Source organism: Mixophyes fleayi, chromosome 11 (genome assembly GCF_038048845.1).
Source record: "Mixophyes fleayi isolate aMixFle1 chromosome 11, aMixFle1.hap1, whole genome shotgun sequence".
NCBI classification, from domain to species: domain Eukaryota; kingdom Metazoa; phylum Chordata; class Amphibia; order Anura; family Limnodynastidae; genus Mixophyes; species Mixophyes fleayi.
Genome location: NC_134412.1, coordinates 9,807,597 through 9,823,577, shown reverse-complemented (window position 1 = coordinate 9,823,577; position 15,981 = coordinate 9,807,597).

Genomic DNA, 15,981 nt, shown 5'->3' with positions numbered 1-15,981 from the left:
CAGATTGAAAAAGTTAATAATTTTGCAGCAATTTGGAAATGAGGGGCAGAATTTTGGACAAATTGCAGCTAACAGACTTTCTGGGACTCTGCATTCCATCTATGATATCACATAGGACTATAAGGAGAAACAAAAGCCATACTCTATTGGGAATATTTACTAAACTGTGGATTTGAAAAAGTGGAGATGTTGCCTATAGCAACCAATCAGGTTCTAGTTATTTATTTAGTGCATTCTACAAAATGACAGCTAGAATCTGATTGGAACAGCAGGTAGCACAATACAGTAAGTGAGAACTAGGGAAGGTGCTTAAAAGTTAGCAAATTTTGGATTTTTTTTAGTGTTTCTTGGGGGTATATTTACTAAACTGTGGGTTTGAAAATTTTGAGATGTTGCCTATAGCAACCAATCAGATTCTGGCTGTCATTTTGTAGAATGTACTAAATAAATAACTAGATTCCGATTGGTTGTTATAGACAACATCTCCACTTTTTCAAACCCCCAGTTTAGTAAATATACCCCTAAGACTGTATCACTGGATCTTTGCACATCTACAAAACAATTAACTCTAATGGCCAAGACACAAAGATGAACGCACAACTGTTCTGTGAAATATTTTCCTTTTACATTAAATTTACATCTCCCACTAACTTTTTTTTTACTTCTTTTTTCTGCTTTTCTTCAACACTATTTTGCTGTTTTTATACTTTTTTGGTGTGTTTCTGATTTGCTTTTTCCCCTCAGACTCAAATGAATCAAAACAGCAAACAGGTACACTGAATCCTAAATCAACATTTATTCTTTCCCAAAATAGAACAAAACATTCTGAAAGCACATGACATTACTTATGGTATGTTTTCGTAGGATCAATTATCTACTGACTATTTTGGTTATCTTCAGTTAGGACCAGCAAATATCTTATCTTGTTGTTGGAATTGCTGACACATGGACACACACGTTAATGCAGAATTTATTAACAATTAACTTCTTATGTTGTGTTCTGTGTGTTAGAATCCTTGGAATACAAAACATTTATATTGTTCCTATAGAGTATGGTTTTATGCACACTAATCTGAATTTGGCTAAACAAAACGTTAAATCACATGACATCACAATAAATGTTTGTCTGACTTTTTGCACTATCCCGTTAATTAGTAAATAGAATGCAGTATTATTTTACTTTTTTTTTTATCAGAATGAAACGTTTTCACTATATCGCTAGATAAGATGTGACTATGTTATTTTGTATTTGTTTAAAATGTATTTTTTCTATTAATACTAATTCACTTTTCATTTAATATGGTATTGACAGCCATTGTAAAAAAAAACACAAGATTCTGCATCTATGCTTCTAGAAAATGCAACAAAAATAAAATACAGTAAAACTCACCTGATGCTATAAGATCTAACAACAGTCACACAACAGCAAGAATGGACCTTATGGAATTGCACAAAAAACTACTGATTTCTCTATCCTTCCTGACCTGATAAATCATTAACTTTTTATAGAGGATTCTAGCACTATCAGGAATGATATGATGACGTTGAACCAAAACGGATCCTTCAGCCTTCGTCTCATTCTTATATTTGTAAGACTCAAACGTGCAAAAAATAAACAAAATCCTCTGAACTTTAAGGTAATACCTAAAGAAAAACGAACAGATGGAAATTAACAAATGACTTTCAAAAGTACTAAAAAATAAACAAATCAACAGACCAATAAATAAAACATACTCCAAGGGGTATATTTACTAAACTGCGGGTTTGAAAAAGTGGAGATGTTGCTTAGAGCAACCAATCAGAATCTAGTTATTTTTTTAGTACTTTCTACAAAATGACAGCCAGAATCTGATTAGTTGCTATAGGCAACATCTCAAAATTTTCAAACCCGCAGTTTAGTAAATATACCACCAAGAAACACTAAAAAATCCCAAATTTGCTAACTTCTAAGCACATTCCCTAGTTCTCACTTACTGTACTGTGCTACCTGCTGCTCCCACACATTGTTGGTGACTAATAGGATGTGTGAGGGGCAAAAACCATACTTGAAGACTGTATCACTGGATCGTTGCAACTCTACAAAATAATTAACTCTAAGGGCCCAGACACAAAGATGAACGCACAACTGTTCTGTGAAATATCTTCCTTTTACATGAAATTTTTTTTGCTTTTCTCCAACACTATTTTGCTGTTTTTATACTTTTTTGGTGTGTTTCTGCTTTTTTCCCTCAGATTCAAATTAAACAGAACAGCAAAAAAGTATACTAAATCCTAAGTCAACATTTATTCCTTCCCAAAATAGAACAAAACATTCTGAAACCCCATGACATTAATTATGCAATGTTTTCGTAGGATCAATTATCTACTAACTTGGAGTATTGGTTTTTACTAATTTGGTGTCTTCAGCTAGGACCAGCAAATATCTTATCTTGTTGACAGTTGTTAGGGTTGCTGACACATGGACACACACGTTAATGCAGAATTTATTGACAATTACCGTATTTCCCCATGTATAAGGCGCTCCCATGTATAAGACGCACCTTAATTTTGGCACCGAAATTTGAAAAAAAAAAATATTATGGTAGCTGGCAAAAAAGGCAGGGAGAGTGTAATGGCCGGCTGCTCTGATTATGATCAGAGCAGACGGGCAGCACACTCTCCCTGCAATCGCCCCCTGCTGCCACTCTGCCTGCCCCCACCTGCTGGATCCCCGCTGACACTATCTGCCTGTCCCCCTCCTCCTGGATCCCCCCCGCTGCCACTGTAACTCTGCCCCAATCTCCCTCGATCCCCCCCCCCACTGCCCCTGTAACGCTGCCCCCTCTGCATCCCCGCTACCCCTGTATAAGGTGCACCCAGGTTTTAGACCCAACATTTTTTGGGAAAAAGGTGCATCTTATACATGGGGTAATACGGTAACTTCTTATGTTGAATAGAGATATTTTTTTTGGTGGGGAGAGCTGTTCTGTGTGTTAGAATCCTTAGTAGACTATCATAACATTTATATGGTTCCTATAGCGTATGATTTTATACACACTGATATGATTTTGGTAACATAATATTTGGAAAACCCTTCCTCATTACAAGCTATTTTGACCTAAAGAGTGGCAGGATACTATACCATATTTCCCAAAAGTCACTAGTTTGGCGGCACTGTCCCAATTTGTGGATTAAGAAAGGGTGTGTGCTTAGATGGGGTAGATCTGGGAGCAGCTGGGTGAATCTGGATGTGATTTGAACATTTCTAAGTGTTGTTTGGTGAATCATTGGATAGACTTATTTGTGTCCCAATTTTGATCTTTAAAATGTTGGCATAAGCTACTCTATAAACAGAGATTGCCATCCAGTAGCAATCTAATGCTCACATTAAATTATATTTATTTAATGTATTGTATCGATGATCTCCAGTGATTAATTAACAAGGAGAGCACTTCAACATATAAATGTCTAAAACATAGAAGTTAGTGTAACAGAAATGATGGGATACTTGCCCCACTCTAGATTTGCGCTGGCTGGCCGGTGGTGCGGACTCTAAAGAAACCCCATGTTGGTCACCAAGAACCGCTGCAAGGCGGGATGGGCTTAGCTGCGGTGGCTCGCAGGTCGCGGTCCAAAGAGCATCCCCTAGAGGTAGGGCTGAGGGACATGACCGAGGTCAAGTAGGCGGAGTCTGGTACAACGGAGAGTAGCAGATATAATGGTCAGGTAAGCTGGGTCTGATACACAAGTAGACAGCGGAGAGGTGGTAAGGTAAGCCGGGTCTGGTACACAGGTAGACAGCAGGAACTTTGTCAGGTAAGCTGGGTCTGATACACAGGTAGACAGCAGGAATGCTGTCAGGTAAGCCAAGTCTGGTACACAGGTAGACAGCAAGAACGTGGTCAGGTAAGCCGGGTCTGATACACAGGTAGACAGCAGGAATGCTGTCAGGTAAGCCGGGTCTGGTACACAGGTAGACAGCAGGAACACTGTCAGGTAAGCCGGGTCTGGTACACAGGTAGACAGCAGGAACACTGTCAGGTAAGCCGGGTCTGATACACAGGTAGACAGCAGGAACACTGTCAGGTAAGCCGGGTCTGGTACACAGGTAGACAGCAGGAACGCTGTCAGGTAAGCCGGGTCTGGTACACAAGAATTGGAAAGCAGGGAATGTCAGCAAGCAGAACTGGTACACAAGAGGATTAAGCATTAGGCACAGGTACTGAGTCAGGAATGGAGGAAATTGCTCTGACGCTGCCCAAGCGTCAGAGCGAAGTTTTTATAGAAGGCAGGTTTGAATTCCCCGCCCCACCGCGCGATCATGTGACCGGCCGACACCCGGAAGTGAGAGCTGGGAGTGCAGCAATTGTGGCGCTGGAACGGGGAGACGTGAGTGTAACGGTTAGATGGCGCGAACGGGGGAAGGCTTGTGGAGAGCATTGATCGGTAGAGCAGCCTGAAAAAACTTTTAACGTATTTATAAATCTAAACTAGGGAGACGTCATTAATAGAGATGCGTGAAACGCTTGCAGTTCGATTCTCATGCCAAATTTGGCAAATTGGTTGTAAAATCTGAAAATTCGTTGGAATTTCTAAAATTTTCGAACTGCTTAAAAAACCAAGAAGACTGATTTAGAAAATAATGTTTAAATACATTACTTTTAAAAGAATATTAAAATACTACATTTTTTATTCAAACATTTTTAGCAAGCACAAATTTGAAGGCAAATGGCAAATACGAACCTCGAGCATGTACGGTAATTGCGAACTGTGAACAGAAAATTTCGTATAATCAGTTTGAATCAGGTTCCATAGTCGATTTTACTGCGCACATGTTCGGGGTCATCAAACTGGTTTGAAATTTCCCAGCATCACTAGTCATGAATTACATAATTTGAACTTTTTATATGTGAAATAGATAGGAGAAGAGGGGAGAGGAGGGGAAAGGGTAGTGTCAAACTGACATCATCAGTCATATATACTCAGTTACTAAGCAACACATAAACAGGAACCGTCTTTCATCCTCACTAGATATGCGTTCCCTGTTGTCAGGCAACAGGGAGCACAATCCAGAAAGGCATTTTGCTCCCTCAGCTCAGAGAACACTGAGGAACTTAACTTGAATGTCATTATTGAATAAACACTGATGAGGTCAATTATGCTTATCCATACCAAGCAAATAGTTATTACTATTGGTCCCTTAAAAAGTGGGAGGCACATATAGAAACCGTTGTAATTCCTACACCATTCACCTGATTCGGATGTAAATACCCTCAAATTAAAGCTGAAAGTCTGCAGTTAAAGCTTATCTTGTTAGTTTCATTTAAAATCCATTGTGGTGGTGTATAGAGCCCAAAATATGAGAATTGCGTGGATGTCCCAATATTTATGGACCTGACTGTATAAATATTACATCCGACTCTGCATAAGGCACATTATTATCTAAAAGGAAAATATTATCTCTGTAGAATGTTGTAAAATTTCACTCTTTCTTTAACTCCTTTTTTCATTTTTCAAGTGCAATACTGCCACCTACTGTAGAATTGAGTTTTTATTTAATCATTTGTGTGAATGGTTATCATTGGCAGAGAGGATTCCTAAGATGTAAATGCAATAAAGCTCATTCACAAGCCATAAATAATGAATCTCCTTCATTGTGCAGGTGCAGCTATTTGTTTGCCTGGCACATTTCAAGGTGCATATCCACTTCAGGAATTTAAAGTCCTACTTGTAAAATCAATCTGTACCTACATTTGTGAGTTAGTGGAAAAAGTGTGCCTGGTGGAATCTGTAAAAGGGTCACATCAAGGTCCAATCTATTTCCACTTTAGAAATATCCCCTTTTTAATGTAAAAGTTCCATTTTTCTTGTAGAAGGTTGCCTGGTTTAGCTTCAGTTATGGGTTAAATTAATCAGGAGTGTGAGGGATGATCTTGGTTACATGTAACTTTTGTGAGCTGATTCAGCAGGAAAAGCATGCTTGGGATTATAGTTTCACCACACCTGGAGAGCCACAGGTTGGCCAGGCCTGACTTGAGCTAAAGAGCACACATGTGCACAAATTCTAACTTTATGCAAATGCGGCTTTGGTAAGAACAAGGTAGACATAAATTTTGTGGTTGGTCTATAAGAAATATATTAGTAAGTGGAGCAATGTATCTGTGCATTATCTATTATAAAAGGTTTAATAGTCAAGAAGGACATACTCACTGTGTATTCAGTTAATAAACCTTAGAAAATGACATTACCATAATAATCCTTCTTATTTAAGTTACAACATAGGAACCTTTGTTAATCCGCAAAGCTGCAGTGCACAGTGGTTAATACATTACTGATTGAAACCTTGATTATTGTTTAAACTTTTAGATAAGACTCTGCCTGTGAAAACTAGAAACTTGGGATATAATTTTAACGCTGCATTAGGATACTTATTGTTTGAATGTTATATGTTTGTCAGATAAGCCAGATGTGAGATATTTGCCAATTGCAGCTGGTCAAACACAGTCAGTATGGGATACTCACTGTCAGATAGTCATCCGTGAAGTAATATAGTCATTACCATCATAAGGGGACTGATTACCACAATAAACCTATTTGCTGTATTCACAAAATCATGGTTTTGGTGGCCAGGGGTGGATCTAGGCAACTGCTCTACCCGGGGCGATTTTAGGGGGGGGGGGCGATTTAGGCCCCGCCCCCTTTCTAATTTCTAAGGCTGCTGACGGCTGTACAGTATGTGCAGGTCCTATAGAGTATATTGGGAACAAGCGGTACTATTTATATTCCAGCTCATGCCTTTTTCAACCCTTATTCAACATTTAATTTGAATAATATACTAGATCACCCCAAAGGGGTATTGGCTGTATGTTACCAGTGCATGGGTGCAACCAAGTTCCACCCAGTGCACGTTTTTATTGATGTATGTATATTGATGTGTAATTTGTTTATGTGGAGTTATATGTTCTATTACTTAAGCACTATAGGATTATATTACAGTATGTGCAGGTCCGTTCAGCATTGGCAGTGTGCTGTCCCGCTGCTCTGATTGTGTTTAAAACACAATCAGAGCAGCCGGGCAGCACACTGTCAATGCTGAACGGACCTGCACAGTGTGCAGCCGTCAGCAGCAAGCCCCTTTGAGTTTCATGTAACTCTTTACTGTGGACTTCATGTTTCAGAATCTGAATGTGGGAAATTAAGAAGAAGGAGGAGTCAAGGATTACAAGCAGGCAGTGGACTTGCGGGTTATAGCTGATTGGGTGTGCTGGCGCTGTATTGCCATTTGGAGCCTTTTTGGGGTACCTCTTGGTAAGTTAGCTCTCAATTTAAAAACACATATATGCATGACTCAAAAATCGTGAATCTCATTGATTAGAGTTAGGACAACCCTATTAGCAGAAGCGCCGTGAAGTGACGGGTGGCTTACCATACATTTGCAAATGTGTGTAACTGAGAATTCTGCATTTTTATGTACAAGCAGAAATAGCAGATCCTTTACTGGTTATAGCAGTGTGCTGGGGGATTTTACTATGTATTTGTTCCATTCTGGATAACCCCACTTTTTCAAGCACCTGCTATGAACTTAAAAATTGATTGAGCAGCTTCTGTATGGGATGAATAAGAGGGCAGAGTTGTCAACAGATAGGCAGAGGAGTGGAGTTGAGGGGGAGCTGGAGGGGGTGAATACAATAATTTCTATTTTATACATGTTAATTTTGGGACATACAAAAGCAGATGGCTGATAGACAACTGGAGAAACAAGAGAAGAGGGAAGGGGAGAGGTCAGGTGATGAGAGGTAAAGGAGCTGAAAAAATCACCAAGGGAGAAAGTGTATAAGGAGAGCAGCAGGGGGCAGAGAATGGACCCAACAGGTAGGGGAAAGTGAAAGGAGGTGGAGGTAAGAATAGTGACTGAGAAGGAGTGAAGGTACGGTAGGAGCTAAACCACACGTTGACAGCATCACAGAGGCCAATGGAGTGTAGCGTTTGCAAGAGAAGAGAGTGTTCGACATTGTTAAAGGCCTGCAGAGAGGCCCAGAAGGAGAATTTTGCATTGACCAGACTGTTTGTGACCTATATGTGTGACTTTTGTTAACATCTTGCAATGAAAGAACACATTTGTATAATGAAAAAAAGATAGTTTACAAGTTTACATAGCTACAGGAACCAACAACACCCTCTCCAGCTGTTATTTGCTGTGGACAGAATGGTGGAGGGTAAGGTGATTTTAGTGGGGTATGTGAAAAATTCAGGAGCCCCAAATACAAGTGAATTGCATAAGACATACAATTGATATTATTGCTGGAGATAGACATTTTTCTTTCTCTAGGAAACAGGTTTAGTAAAAGTTTGGTGAATTTCATTAGTAATTTCATTTCCATGAGGCTTTTGTGAACATGAGGCTCTCAAGTCAGGTCATACTGTAAACTCAGAAAATGATGCAGGAACCTTGGGCTTTTGATAGGCAACCACAGGACAATACCACTGCTGACTAAATTTTTGGCTTCATTACATTATTGTATAGCTGAGTCAGTCCAGACTAGCTGTGGCGGCAGGGATGCTACAGACTGCTTTATATAGTGTCCTGAAACAGGTCATACAGACATTCCTGCCACACATCAATTTATTAAATTGCCATTAGATGAAAAAATGGCATTTTTATAACACCGCCCATTTTCCATGTTGTAGAGGCAGTGGATGCTACACATGCTACAATACATTACCAACCCATTAATGTATATATGCTATGTGTGATGTGCCACATAAAGCCATAAATTATATATTTTTTATTTTAATAAAAGTTATTGCTTTTAATTAAAAATTTGAATATATTCTTTCACATGTATTACATTATGTATTACATTATAAGCATTCACTGACATTATAATATTAGCAGGCCATGTCAATGCAATGTCATGAAATATGACTTGTAAAAGTGCAACTGTGAAAGTCTAAGTACATATGTGTCACTCACTGGACTTCTAGACCTGGAATCGGGCCACTCGCCCCTCTGCCGGGGCCTGTGCTGCGCACGGCTGTCCGCCATCTTGACTGTGCTTCTGCGCATGTGCGAACCAGGAGGGACTTTTATAACCTTTCCTTTCTCGGTATTGGCGATCCATTAGTCTTTCCCTATTTAAAGCACCTCTGAGCTCTCCTTAACTGTCTGTTCTTGATTCTCACTTCCCTGTGACAGCCATGATCTACGTTCCTGTGGTTTCTGTTGCCTCTCAGCATTCCAGCATCTCCAGACTGGTCTATGACCACCTACATCTGCCTCATCTCACCTGTTGGCTGGATACTCCTCCGCCATGTCCGTGGTAAACCTGCTTCTCGCTGTGCCCTGCAGCAACCGCTATCTCTCACCCGCTGGACGGATACTTCAGCCACGTCCGTGATAAACAAGCCTCTAGTTGAGCACCGTAGTGCCCGCTGTCTTTTACCTATTGTCTGGATACATCGCAGCCACGTCTGTGGTGACACCTGCTTCCTGCAGTTCATTATATTACCTGCTACTCCTTATCTGTTGGCCGGACACCTCATAGCCACATCTGTGACAACCTCACCTCCGACTGATCATCCTAAAGCATCTGTTACATTTCATCTGCTGGCCAGACATCTGTTAGCTACAACTGTCGTATATACCTGCTCTTCTGTGAACTCTCGCATATCTCCTATTTGCCAATCTACCATATCTAAGCTGTACTCCGTGATTGGCAAGCTTGCGGGAAAATGTTTGGATTGTCTGTGGGAGTATCAATCTTCCTTGACAATTGAAAATATTGTATCCGGAAACTGCGTTGTGATTCCAGTCAGAGAAGTAATCGGCACATATTAGGCTTTTTTATTTTATTTACACATGAATTAAATCTGAAAAAGAAAATTATACTGTTTAATAAAGTTAATAAAGAAGAGTTTTGGGGTGTCTTTATTTCAATTAAAGTTTCTTGTGTGTGTTTATTTGTAAACACTATATCCTTTGTGTTATATAGCAAGGACTGAAAGCCATGGAAATGCTGGTGCATATAGTTCTGTAACATGTAGAGGCACAATTTTATAAACTGTATTAATATTACTCTAGTACCCACAGCACAGGGGTGCCAGTAAGAGTTCCAACGCGTTTCAGTGCTGGTGTACTAGCCTGGTTGAGGGGATCCACAATGGTTGTTTGCCTGCCATGCCCCCACAATGAATGGATTGGTGATAGATTACACTATATCAGAGGAACCCCACACTGTGTGCCTGATTCATCATGACATGCAGTTTGAGCGCCAAAACGCATTTCATATTACACACATGTATTTAGTCTTTGCATATTCCCGAATCCATCAAGGCATGGATCACGAGATATGAGTGCTTCTAAAGTCAGGGGCAGGTCTGCTGTGCACAAGACCTACACAAGACGCTGCAGGAAACATCCAATAGCTATTTGCCAAAATATGCACAGGAAAAAGGAATCAGGCCCTGGATGTGTCCCTGTTATAATAAGACCAGTTCAAACTGCTAAGTATGGATTCAGTTACCACTTTAGCACGTTATCTCCGCACTTGTTATCCCCTGTTTTACAATCACTTGTTTATTTTTATGTTCTTATACTATATAGAGTAAATAACTTACAGTAGCTCAAAAGAGCCACGTAACAAGACATAGAAATCATCTGCATTAGAACGTTCTCGGCCCGCCCTTACTGTACATTGACTACGTTCATCTGTCCCTTTCCATCCCAGTTCTGCCTTCCTCTAAGTCTTAGGCAGTCGCAAGTGTGATTTGCATGCAATTGCGTTCATTGGCGTATGTCACGTTACAACACATGCGCAGAGGGAATTCACGCAGCAAACAGAACGCAAATGGATTTATATCCGAACATAAATCAGGAACAATGTGTTAAATGGAGGCTGTTCTCAATGGCTACTACAATATAGAAAGTGTATAATGGCTATCTAATACATTATGGAGATAATACTGTGCACATTATGGAGTTATGTGATATCGAGCACATGGAGGTTTGGGTGGAGTTCATTCTTGTGATCGATACATCTGGACTTTGTGATTTATATAGGCTGCATATGGTTAATATAGCAACAACGTGGCATAGAATGTATTTAGTGGAGGCTGTGTTTAGTGTAAACTTGTGATATATACAATAATTGTGGTAGTGCTGTGCATAATAATCTGTAGAGAAGTTGTACTAGGCAGTAACATTGTACTGGGAAGTTTGAATTTGTAAGATTTGTTCCACTAAGCCAGGGTTTCCCAAACCCAGTCCTCAGGGCTCCCCAACAGTGCAGGTTTTCTGGATCACATGTGACATAATTAAAAATTATGTGGATCTGTTACAATGTGTCACTCAGTAATGAATACACCTGTGCTCCAGCAAGGAGATATGGAAAACCTGCACTATTAGACAGCCCTGAGGACTGGGTTTGGGAAACCCTGCACTAAGCAGTGATGTTTTACTGGGAAGTTTCTACTGTGCTTAATGATAATGGGAACTGTAATAGAGTTATGAGTTGTACTAGGTGGTGAAGTTGTACTATAAGTAGCGCAGTGTATGTACCAGAACAAAGATATATCGAGGGCAAGTTGTATTGGGCATAAGAACGTTTATGATATTGCTGCGCTTTAAATAAGGTCATATGAGAAAAAGTGTGTGTGGATCTTTAATGAGGCTATATAGGAACAGAATAAGAAGATTACATGTGCAATTAAGTGCTACCAGCTATCTTTAACATGATCTCATTGAAGTGTTCTCTCCTGACAATCCAAGAACATACCGTTTTCTCCTTATTCACAACCTGAATCATTGGGGAAATTCTGTGTGAGAAAACATGTGTATAGTACAGTGTGGTTTTTGGCCTTGTTAAGAAATGTGAATGTCTACACACAGGGGCGGATTGGTAACTTAATCTGCTTTTGTATGTCCCAAAATTAACATGTATAAAAAAGAAATTATTGTATTCACCCCCTCCAGCTCCCCCTCAACTCCACTCCTCTGCCTATCTGTTGACAACTCTGCCCTCTCAAATTCTAGAAGTGGCCACACATGGGTTGGACCAAACAAACTGTGGGTGGGACCAACACAAAAGTAGGCGGGGTTAACTCAATTATCCGTAACCACATCAGTCATCAGTGGCAGGCGAGGCTAATGCAACATGCGGTGGTAGGCAGAGTATCAAGTAAACAGACAGTTGCAACTAGCTTTAACTTCTTCTATCTCTGCTTCAAGCACATCTGCTAGAAATTTGCAATTTACTAAATATGTCCACAAATTGTCAGCAGTTACTCTTACCTGTTTAAAGGCTTGTTCAATGATGCACATTTTATGACTTCAACACATTTGTGGTACAGACAACAATCTTTGTCTTGTGTGTCCACACACGGGAATGGACATGGTGACTTGAGTTAACTATATATCTATACTCAGTCGTAGCCAAAAATATTGGCACCTTTTAAATTTTCCAAATAACTCACAATAATTTCCTTTTACCATAAGTTGAAGCGATTCCACACTTCTTTCTCTGTTAATATTACAGAAAATAGAGCCCCAACATTACAGGATCCAGACAAGCAGCAACTATCTAAGACACCAGCAGCCACAGGCAGTGAAAGTGATTAGAACAGGTAGGAGAGAGCAGGACAGTCTGCCAACTGTACTGAATGTGGTGGTGCAGTCCCAAATTTGGGTGATCGTTTTGCTTAGTCAGGATATGGCCGACTGCAAAGACAGTTGGGATGTACGTCCGGCTTCACACTGCACTGCTCATAAAGGCAGAGCTGTGTGTACCTAACAGTAGTGCACACATTATTGCCTGTGTATATGTCTAGAATTTGTCTAAAATAATAACCATGTTACATTATAGGGGCTCCCCTGCTTAATGTGCCCCAGACACCCCAGAGCCTTATTCCAGCTCTGGCAATAGCACCATGGGTCTTAAGCTTCCTAACAACATTGCATATGGTGGAAATGGGAACAATTACTGGAGATTGATTTGCAGCCTTGAGATTGTCCATGCTTGGCTACAATCTTCTGCCTGGCCTCCTCAGACAATTACCCATACTTTCTAGTGCAGGAGGAGAAAAGCTAAGTAGGGAGTGACAGTCCCATTATGATTAAGTGCTAGTCTCACCCGACAAGACTAATCAAGAGTGGGACAAGAGAAGATTATTATATTGCACACAACAGTTGTGAACAAGTAAGTTATGCTGCAATGTCAAAAAAGAGATTGATCTATAACTGGGACCTATTGACATTGTCTGATAGGTATCAAGGAGGTCACATTACCAGATCATGCATCCATGTATATGAGCGTTACATAGTAGAAAGGTAACATTGAAATAATGGAAAAAAGATGTCCCCTTTATTTGCTACATTAGTAACTTTAGAGAAAAAAGGACAATTTTCAATGAATAATGAATAAAAAAAATAGCAGTAGTTCGATCTGATTTTTTTTATTTTATATTACAATCCATGTGCATTTAAGCCATTGTCAAAATCAGGGTCAATGATTGTGCAAAGCATCTGATCAGTTGTAAAATTAAATTTAACTGTTTAGTATACATCAAAGGAGGTGCAGTTGATCATTAAATCAAGCTGGGTGTATGAACTTTGTTTGAAAAGGGGTTAATTACAACAATCCTTCCCACAGCAGTGTGACAGGAGCCTCATGTCACTACTGTTTGTTGACCCTTCCCCTTTCACTATCTAACTCTCAATCTGTGACTTCATATTGTTTGCATTCCCCTCCTCTGCCTGAGTTATGTTCTTTTCCAAAATTCATATACAATGCAATGAATGATACAGTCAATCTCAAAACATTTCTGGATAATTACAGCATAAATCTTAAAATAGCATGATATTAAAACGGCTGTCATTCCTAGTCAATCATGTAACAATTCTTAAAAAAATATTTTGGACACAATGCTTACAACAAGAACCAGAGAGAAAGAACTGTGTTGAATCAAATCACTGTCACTATTGCATATAAATCCCAAAGAGTATTCATTATTTTCAATAGTTGCAGTCTGATGTCCCAGGTTGCAGATGGAAGGAGTTGCACAACCACGATATTCTACTTTAAAAGAGTCTCCTGAAAGATAATATAGTTTTAGTTACAGTCAGTAGAGTGTATTTTGTCAATGCAAAGTATTTCCCTCCCTATTGAAATTGTTCCAGTGTCCTAGGTAATGTCATCAACAAAGCTGCACCAACATACATCTCCTCTCTTGTCTCAAAATATCTCCCAACTCGGCAACTCCGTTCTGCAAAAGATCTGCGTCTCTCATCCACCCTCATTACATCCTCCCATTCCCGGTTACAGGACTTTTTTCGGGCTGCACCCACTCTATGGAACTCTCTCCCTCGCACAATAAGACTCTCCTCTGTTCTACAAACTTTCAAGCGTTCTCTGAAAACCTACCTATTCAGACAAGCGTATAATATTCCTCAACCACCATCTTAACCTCACTACCTTTAGCCTGTTACACAATTTCACACAAGACAACTACCCCCGGACCAACATTGTTGTGTGACGGGATCATTTAGCTTATGAGTCACCCTACCTTTGCAGTCTGGCTGGGCCAAGATGCAAAATGTATACTTAACCTCATGTGTCAATCTCCCATTGTCCCATAGATTGTAAGCTTGCGAGCAGGGCCTTCTCACCTCTTTGTCTGTTTTACCCAGTTTGTTTATTAGTTTATTACGTTTGTCCCCAATTGTAAAGCGCTACGGAATATGTTGGCGCTATATAAATAACTGATGATGATGATGATGATGATAGTGCCGGAAGCTCCAAGGAAAAAATCACTTGGCTGTGGCAGCAATCAGAGATACACCACGTCCGGCTCCTCAGTCCTAAGAGGACTGGTAGTCAGGTACAAACCCAAGTCAAAGGGGCATATTCAATAAGCTTCCAGGATCGCGGCATTGTGCGACTGCGTACATAAAGTGCAATTATGGTACCGCCACATCGCAGATTTCCCTTCACAACCCGATGGGGTAGGAAGGGATTACTGTAGTGTAGCAGTATCGGGAAGGAGGTGGCCATGCGTAGCCGCGATCTCAGAAGCTAATTGAATATGCCCCAAAGGATTGTAGAAGGTAGAATAGTAATGGACAAAGCCAAAATCAAGGGATTGGAGAAGGTAGAATAGTAATGGACAAAGCCAAAATCAAGGGATTGGAGAAGGTAGAATAGTGGGAGACAAAGCTGGGGTCGAAGAATCATGATGAACAGTCAAACAAAGCAAGTCTTCCTCAAAGCACAAGCAAAGCATTGCTCCTGCAAAGGTTCGGTAGAACTGAGGGATTTTGTAAATGCTACAAACAGGTGAGATATATGTTCTAGTTGACTTGACTTTTTCCCAGAAGTCCTGATTGCACAGTAAAGAAATCTGTGCAATAGTCCTAGTGAAGAGACTACCTAGCTTACTGAATTCAGGCAACGTGTTTGTAGCTGTCAGTGTGAACTGTTTTCTGACAGCTGTCATCTGGAGCTAGTGTTGAAATCTCACAGGTATGAGTGCAGGATACTGGATACTTTAAGCTATACATGTGCATAATGAGTACAAATTCTCAAAACTGAACTTAAACTCTACTGTGGTTTGTTTGTGATTGCTGAGTGATTCAATCATGGTACAACCTAAATTCAAGAACTGAATTTATAATATAGTCTATCGAACATGTTAGAAGTATGGTGAATAAGTTTCATTTTAGATGAATATCTTACATGTACATCCAGTGTGTTCAACGAATCTGTCATAATGAATATCGAACAGTATGAATATTATTTAAACAACCTCAAACCTTGTCTAACTAGCTCGAACTTTGATCAAATCTTTCAAACTTGCAAAAGTTCAAAAATTTTCTATTTTTAGAACCTTTGCATAGATTCAAAAAATGTGTTTGTTTCAAGTTTCTCTAATGATAAACCACAATCAAGACAAATGAAAAGAGAAACATTACTCAATCTGCATTCTACGTTTGTAGAGAATAAATATGAC